This window comes from Drosophila albomicans, unplaced genomic scaffold, assembly GCF_009650485.2.
Source record: "Drosophila albomicans strain 15112-1751.03 unplaced genomic scaffold, ASM965048v2 utg000119l_pilon, whole genome shotgun sequence".
Taxonomy (NCBI): domain Eukaryota; kingdom Metazoa; phylum Arthropoda; class Insecta; order Diptera; family Drosophilidae; genus Drosophila; species Drosophila albomicans.
This window is the reverse complement of record NW_026263519.1, coordinates 147,520-154,331: the sequence shown is the minus strand read 5'-3', so window position 1 is coordinate 154,331 and position 6,812 is coordinate 147,520. Positions and strand designations below refer to the sequence as shown.

The following is a 6,812-nucleotide window of genomic DNA, read 5'->3' as shown; positions in this document are numbered from 1 at the left end:
AAATGAGCACGAGCGCATTTCATCGCGCTGTGCTTTCGTTTATTTGATTCGTCTATGAATCCACATGCTCGCCCATATTGCTATATGTATGCTCACCGAACCAATCTTATGGGAAATATAAACAATTTCGATTGCTCGCTGAGCAAATTTCCAATTACTCCAATTTCAATAGCGCAGTCATTTTCGATGTAAATAATTATGCTTTACCCAAAACGCAATTAACGTAAAGCGCAGATCACAATGCGCAAAACTTAGTGTAAACTCAAGAGCGAATGCTGACATGTCAAAACCCAACTGTAAACACAATTGCATTTCACATATCAAATCTTTGATGTAAAAAGATATGTCCCAACTTAGCTGCAACCACTTTTCTACTTTAGTTATAATTCGATATCCGAATAAAGCGGAAGCTTGCAGCTCTGTTCAGTACAACTGAATTGATTAAGTTGTACTGCGTAGCCAAACTTTTGAGCAGTGCTGTATGTACTTATGTACATACATATGTATATATGTATGTACCTTGCAGTTCTGAGCGCTAGTTCATTGCTGGTAAAATAAGCACTTACCAGCAGACCGCCACTACTTACAAAGTGGCGTCTAGCAATGCGTTTTTTAATTTCCGTTTTGGTATGAAATGTCCGCAAATATGGTCAATCGTAACCGCCTCGATTACCCACGAACTAGTTAAATAGTGCAAAATATTAGGGTTTTTAAGGAAAGTACTTACATTAGACCTCATGGAACGGCCGGTAAAGTAAGTACTTACTTGGGACCCCATGGAACGGCCGGAAAAATAAGTGCTTACATCGGACCCCATTTAAGGGTCGGTAAAATAAGTGCTTATATCGGATCCCATTGAAGGGTCGGGGAAGCAAGTACTTACATTGGACCCATGCAAGGGTCGGTAAAATAAGTGCTTACATCGGATCCCATTGAAGGGTCGGTGAAGTAAGTACTTATATTGGATCCCATGAAGGGGCCTGCCATTATAAATTGAAAAACATGTACAATTGCAATTACAGTTTTTATTAAATTTAAATTTTTCTTTATTCTAACGGGTCTTGTTCTTTCATTACTTTTAGAATCTAGAAATAAAAAGGATTAAAAAAGTTTTAATAGATTGAAGTGGATAATGATTATTAAATAATTATTTTTCAAAATACTCACCGATCATAACACCAAAGAAATTGTCTTCTTTTCTAAGGGCCACTTTCCCCTGAACGCCATCCACATTATACGCCAAGACCACTTCATTGGCTAAAATATTTTTTAAGTTTTTTAATATCCCGCCGTTTGATATTAAATTTGTTATTGCATCGATCTGTGAACGAAATAGATCTTTAACTAAAAGAAAATTTTCTGTGCTTATACATACATAGAGCTCTTGGCTAGCGATATTTATATTCGAATTAAACTCAATCAGATCATCTACGGTCTGAATGGGAAATTGGCATGCCAACTTCTGCGTCTGTCCATGGTCCTTGGTCATCCCTTTAATGGAGGCTGTTTGCTCCGAAGAAGCTTCTACTAGGATCTCCATTTTTTTTCCATGACTTTTTGTTTAGCTGAATATAAATATATAAATATAATATAATACAATAATGAATATAAAAATCAGTAATCATTCAAACATACTCATGCCTTTTAAGGTCCTTACTTCATCCCAACTTTTTCGATAGCCTCCTTTGTTTCGACTGCAAATAAAAATCAAATTCAAATTGGCCGAATTTAAAAATAACTTAGACACTCACCTCGAGAGGAACTAACTTGTTCGGTGAGATCCGAAATACTCAAGGCGCTCAATAGTCTACGATTAGATTAGATTACTACAGCTGTCTTAAATATTTTTTTAAACTTACCAGTGTTAAGAAACTCCAATCTGGCTGGGCTGTTCGACATCGTCTATATACAACTCGTTTGTTATTTCTTGGGGCTTTTATATAATATATATGACATAATTTAGGGTTAAACAGATAAAAGAACGACAATATCCTCAATCATCAATATGGTGAAGTAACGCCATTATAATCATATCCTTTAAATATGGTATTGCGACTGCTTTACAAATCAACTGGTTTAATTCAAAAATTTCTTCTACTAGGTAAATAACCAAGTCAGAGGATCTTATATGCTCCGTATAAAAGTTCCGCACATTCTTGAATCGTCTTCCTCTAAATGTATCTTCCATAATTGATTCTATTCTAATCGGAATATCTCCATCAATGTAACAATAATTGTTTGGTTCCTTCTGGATTAATGTGCTTCCTTTAAGTATTATTAAATTTTTTTTTTTCGGTCTCTAATATTTCTTGGATAGGTAAATTCTGTTCTTCGTCAATTCTCCGGTAAATTTGCTCTAAAATGTTTGTTGGCTTTCTGACAAAATTTTTCAAATGTTGCAAATACTTTTCAAAAACATAGGCAGAGCCTTTAACTGGATCTCCAATCTATTCCACCGTTTTTTTTTACTTTTCGTAAGCTATGTATGTTATATGAAACACTATTTTCACCAAATATAATTGGAAAATTTGAAACAAATAGGTTCAACATTCGCTGAATGGTTTCCAAATTAATTTTTCGCTGATATGGGCAGCAAAGCATCCTATACGCACAATGCAATAACAAAAACACATAATAATGGTCGCCTGATAATTGATTTTTGAGTACAAATATTCCCGTATACAGTAAAAATTGTCTAAATTCCGTTGCTTTCCAGTTATGTATATAGTTCACTTAAGGGTCTTGGCTTTCTTGCTAATTCTTTAGGCATCTTTTTGCGTATGTCAATTAATTTTTGAGATATTTTAGATTTCTTGTCGTTCGTCAATTTATTATAAGTCTTATATATGTCATCAATCGAACAAGAAATTTACGCATGACTCCTAAGTCAAATAAATGTATGCAGTCTAGTGGAATTTGGGAAACCATTACATTCACGGTTTCAAAGGGTGTCATTTTTGCCAAATATTGTTTTAAGTGATGATCTGAATATTACCTACTTTTGAAGTCCTCGTCGGTTATTAAGTCTTCACACTTTGTTGTGTATGTTAAAACACTATTTATTTTTTTTGCCGACCTGTATGCATTTTGAACATCCATGCGAAGATGTATGTCCGGGAGTCCCACTGATGTAAGCCCTAGCTGGGGCATCACAAACAATAGCCCTTAATTTTAATTGTATATTTCTTTCGTCTGTGTCAATTCCATTTTTAAGAAGATCTTTTAGCTCACAAGTAAATTGGCTTAGAAATTCGTCAAGACTATTGGGCTTAGATTTTCCCAAAAATATTCCAACAGGGACAACAGGAGAATTTTTAATATTTGTTACTTTTATCAAAATTGGTGATAGTTGCGAATGTTAATGTCAATAGTTATGTCGTCAGTAAAATTAATTAAATTCAAAAGCTTAGCAATCTGAGTTTTAATGCCAATGTGCAAATAACGGCCACCACTCATTTGCATTATTTTATTTGGAGCACTGTATTTGTAAAATGGACCGACATCTAAACTATTTTTTTTTAGTATTCGAACTAAATCAATTGCACAGCCACGTGTTGGCCTATGCTTTAATTATTGTTACCGTTGTTTCTTTTCGTCTTTAGTTCATTGTCAATATTGTCTTCATAAATTATTTCCTCCAAAAAATTCGCTTCACTGTCATTATTTCCATAATGTAAATTTTCTCTAATAATTTCCACTTCTTCTTTAGGCAGATTTTCGTTCTTCACTGTGGAACTTAACTTTTCTTTATATTTTTCTTTTTGCTGGTGCTTTAGCCTTCTTATATGTCGTTCACTATACATTATTGTAAAAGCTTGTCGTACTTTTATTGTTTATTTAATATTTACACATTAGTACACATATAATACAAACATATATTATTTTTTAAGTCACCCAATAATCGATTGATCCGCTTTGCACTTCTCAACTCAAATGCCTGCAAAAATTTCATCAGCCAGCAAACACAGCTGCGTTTAAGCAAAAGAGTAGCATAAAATAAAACAAGTAAGAAAGTTACAGTCGAGTGTGCTCGACTGTGAGATACCCGCTACCCATTTTGAATAAAGGCAAAATATTGCGGTATCATTTTCAAAATATACCAAAAATACTAAAAATATACCAAATGATATGTTTGGTATATCGATATAGTACACCATTAAAAATATACCATAGACGGCACAAATGTACCAGATTGTCGCCAAAGCAACTCAGACCCATAGTAAGTAGGCGTTTTTGCCCATACAAAAGTATTTCTTGAATAACTTCCACAATTTTTATCCGATCGCAACCAAATTTTCAGGAATCATAACTACTATAGTAATTATTGTATATACCAACTCGTAACTCTAGCTTTAAAATTGGGCTTGTTATTCGATTTTTTTGATTTGCGGGGGCGGAAGTGGGCGTGGCAAAAATTTGAAACAAACTTGATCAGCGTGCAAACATAACAAATGCTGTCGAAAAAAAATTATAACTCTATCTCTTATAGTCTCTGAGATCTAGGTGTTCATACGGACGGACAGACAGACACACAGACGGACAGACGTGGCTATATCGTCTCGGCTGTTGACGCTGATCAAGAATATATATACTTTATAGGGTCGGAGATGCCTCCTTCTACCTGTTACATACATTTCCTGCCGGCACAAAGTTATAATATCCTTCTACCCTATGGGTAGCGGGTATAACAAACGGTTCTTTCTGACAATTGTTTTTGTAAGCGGTGCACCGAAGACGGGTAAACAAACAGCGATGTAAAGCATAATCGAAGTTTTGTCTTTAATCTTGTGTATGCTCCAGAGAACGTCAAGGGTGTCACTTTTTGGCACCCGAATCACACTTATAAGCTTGGAGTGCTTGTCGCACTCACAAACAAAAAGAATAGAACAACACACCCAAACGCACAAATCGCTTTCTGTGTTTCGTGTTTTTGCATTTCGTCACTCATTGAAACAGTAAGCGTAGATTCTATTTCACAAGACACTCAAAAATTTTGCTGAGATAAGTAAACTGCGTAGTGCACTTAAAGCAAGTGTACCAAAAGCAACGGTAGATCACAAAAGGCAATGCGCAATAATGCGCTGTGAGCGAAACACTCATGCTTTACAGTTATGATTTCGAGTGTCTTTGACATGTATGAATGCATGATCGCTGGTTTTTTGGTCGCTTGATTTCAGTTTTTAGTTGAAGCCTTAGAAGGAATTAGCAAAATATATATTGTAAGACCTAGTCATTGAAGACTCATTCACTTGTAATAATTATAAGCATTTGTTATTTTTATATTAGTCACTGAAGACGGCAATTACTTAATTTAATTTACGACTTCTAATCTAAGATTAAAATGAATCCAAAAGGAAAACTATTAACGACAGAATTACCTGTTCCTTTATCTGTATGAACGATCTCAAATTCATATAAAATATGTAATGACTTTCTTGAAAACATTAAAATTAAATACGCGCAATGAAGCAGCAAAACACGGCTTTTATTTTTCATCTCACATACATATATGTACATATGTGTATATCTTAAAAACTTAAAAACAAATATGGATGTATGCATGAAGCTAATGCAAGAATAACAACAACACACTTGTCTCTCACATATTGTGTGACTCAAGTGTTGTGCTCTCAATTTCGCACATTCTTTTTGCTTTCGCATATTGATCGCCGTCAACTCATGTATACATGCAGAAAAGAGCACGAAAAGAAGAGAGAGAGAGAGAAAAGAAGAGAGAGAGTGCGAGATTTAGGTTACCATCTTGTCACTGGTGTTACGTGACAAGGATCCCCCACCCATCCTATGATCACAAGCAACAGAGCCTGGCTCTGCTGTAATAAGCACATCCGCACATTTTTTGAATTGAATACAATAAATCTTTGGAGCAACAAAGTATAAATTAATTTAAACAAATTCTTTGAAATTTTTGTTTTAAAATTTAATTCCTCTTTTTTTTCTAATCGCACTCTTGTTTTGATATTTTCCTTGTACAATTTCATTCTTTTCTTTTTTTTTATCGCACTCTTACAAATTGATTTAGTTTTATTATAATTGCGATCGTACGTATAATTTGCTTTTAAATGTGTTAACGCTTCGCTTTAAATTTGATTTAATTGATACTTTGATTTTAGTTACCACTGTTTTAATTTGCGTTCAGACTCAAACGCTACTAATCAAATTTTACTTTTAGTTTTGTAGTACACTTTTACATTTTGTTATTACTTGTGTTTAACAAAACTACACTTTCATTTTCTACTTTTCATTTAAATTTTAACTTTGTTTTCGAATTGGTAAATTTTTATTCAATGCGAAAGCGCTACACCTTTTTTTCCGATCATTTTTTTTTTTAGAACTGGTAAATTGAATTTCGTTTGTTTTGTTTTAATATCAATTGCATGATTCAATTTAAATCATTTTTCTTGTTTTCACAACAATTGAAGTAGATTAGAGAAGATCAAAGGTTTCACAAAACAAATGTTGACGCTGGCAGAGAATTAAAGCTGGCGCCTAAAGGCGCTTCGTTGGCCAGGCGGTGGCCTGTAGAGGCGCTCCGCTGGCAGAGAGAGCCGGTGCAGGGGTGCTCCGCTGGCCGTGAGGGCCGTTGAGGGTGCTCCGCTGGCCGAAAGGGCTGGTGCAGGGTGCTCCGCTGGCCGAGAGGGCCGGTGCAGAGTGCTCCACTGGCCGTGAGGGCCGAGAGGGGCCGTTGAGGGAGCTCCGCTGGCCGGGAGGACCGGCGCAAGGGTGCTCCGCTGGCCGGAAGGGCCTGCAGGGGTGCTCCGCTGGGCGAAACTGAAGCCTGCTGGGCGCTCCGC

At 35.6% G+C, this 6,812-nt stretch overlaps 1 long non-coding RNA gene across 1 annotated transcript; it reads right to left on the bottom strand.

Moving 5' to 3' along the window:
- Positions 1-1,010: 1,010 nt before the first annotated feature.
- On the bottom strand, positions 1,011-1,272 carry LOC127566269 (uncharacterized). The gene is made up of 2 exons (XR_007955519.1): positions 1,168-1,272; positions 1,011-1,085 (listed from the first exon to the last, which is right to left on the bottom strand). It is a non-coding gene; the product is annotated as an uncharacterized LOC127566269 (long non-coding RNA).
- Between the last annotated feature and the right edge of the window lie 5,540 nt (positions 1,273-6,812).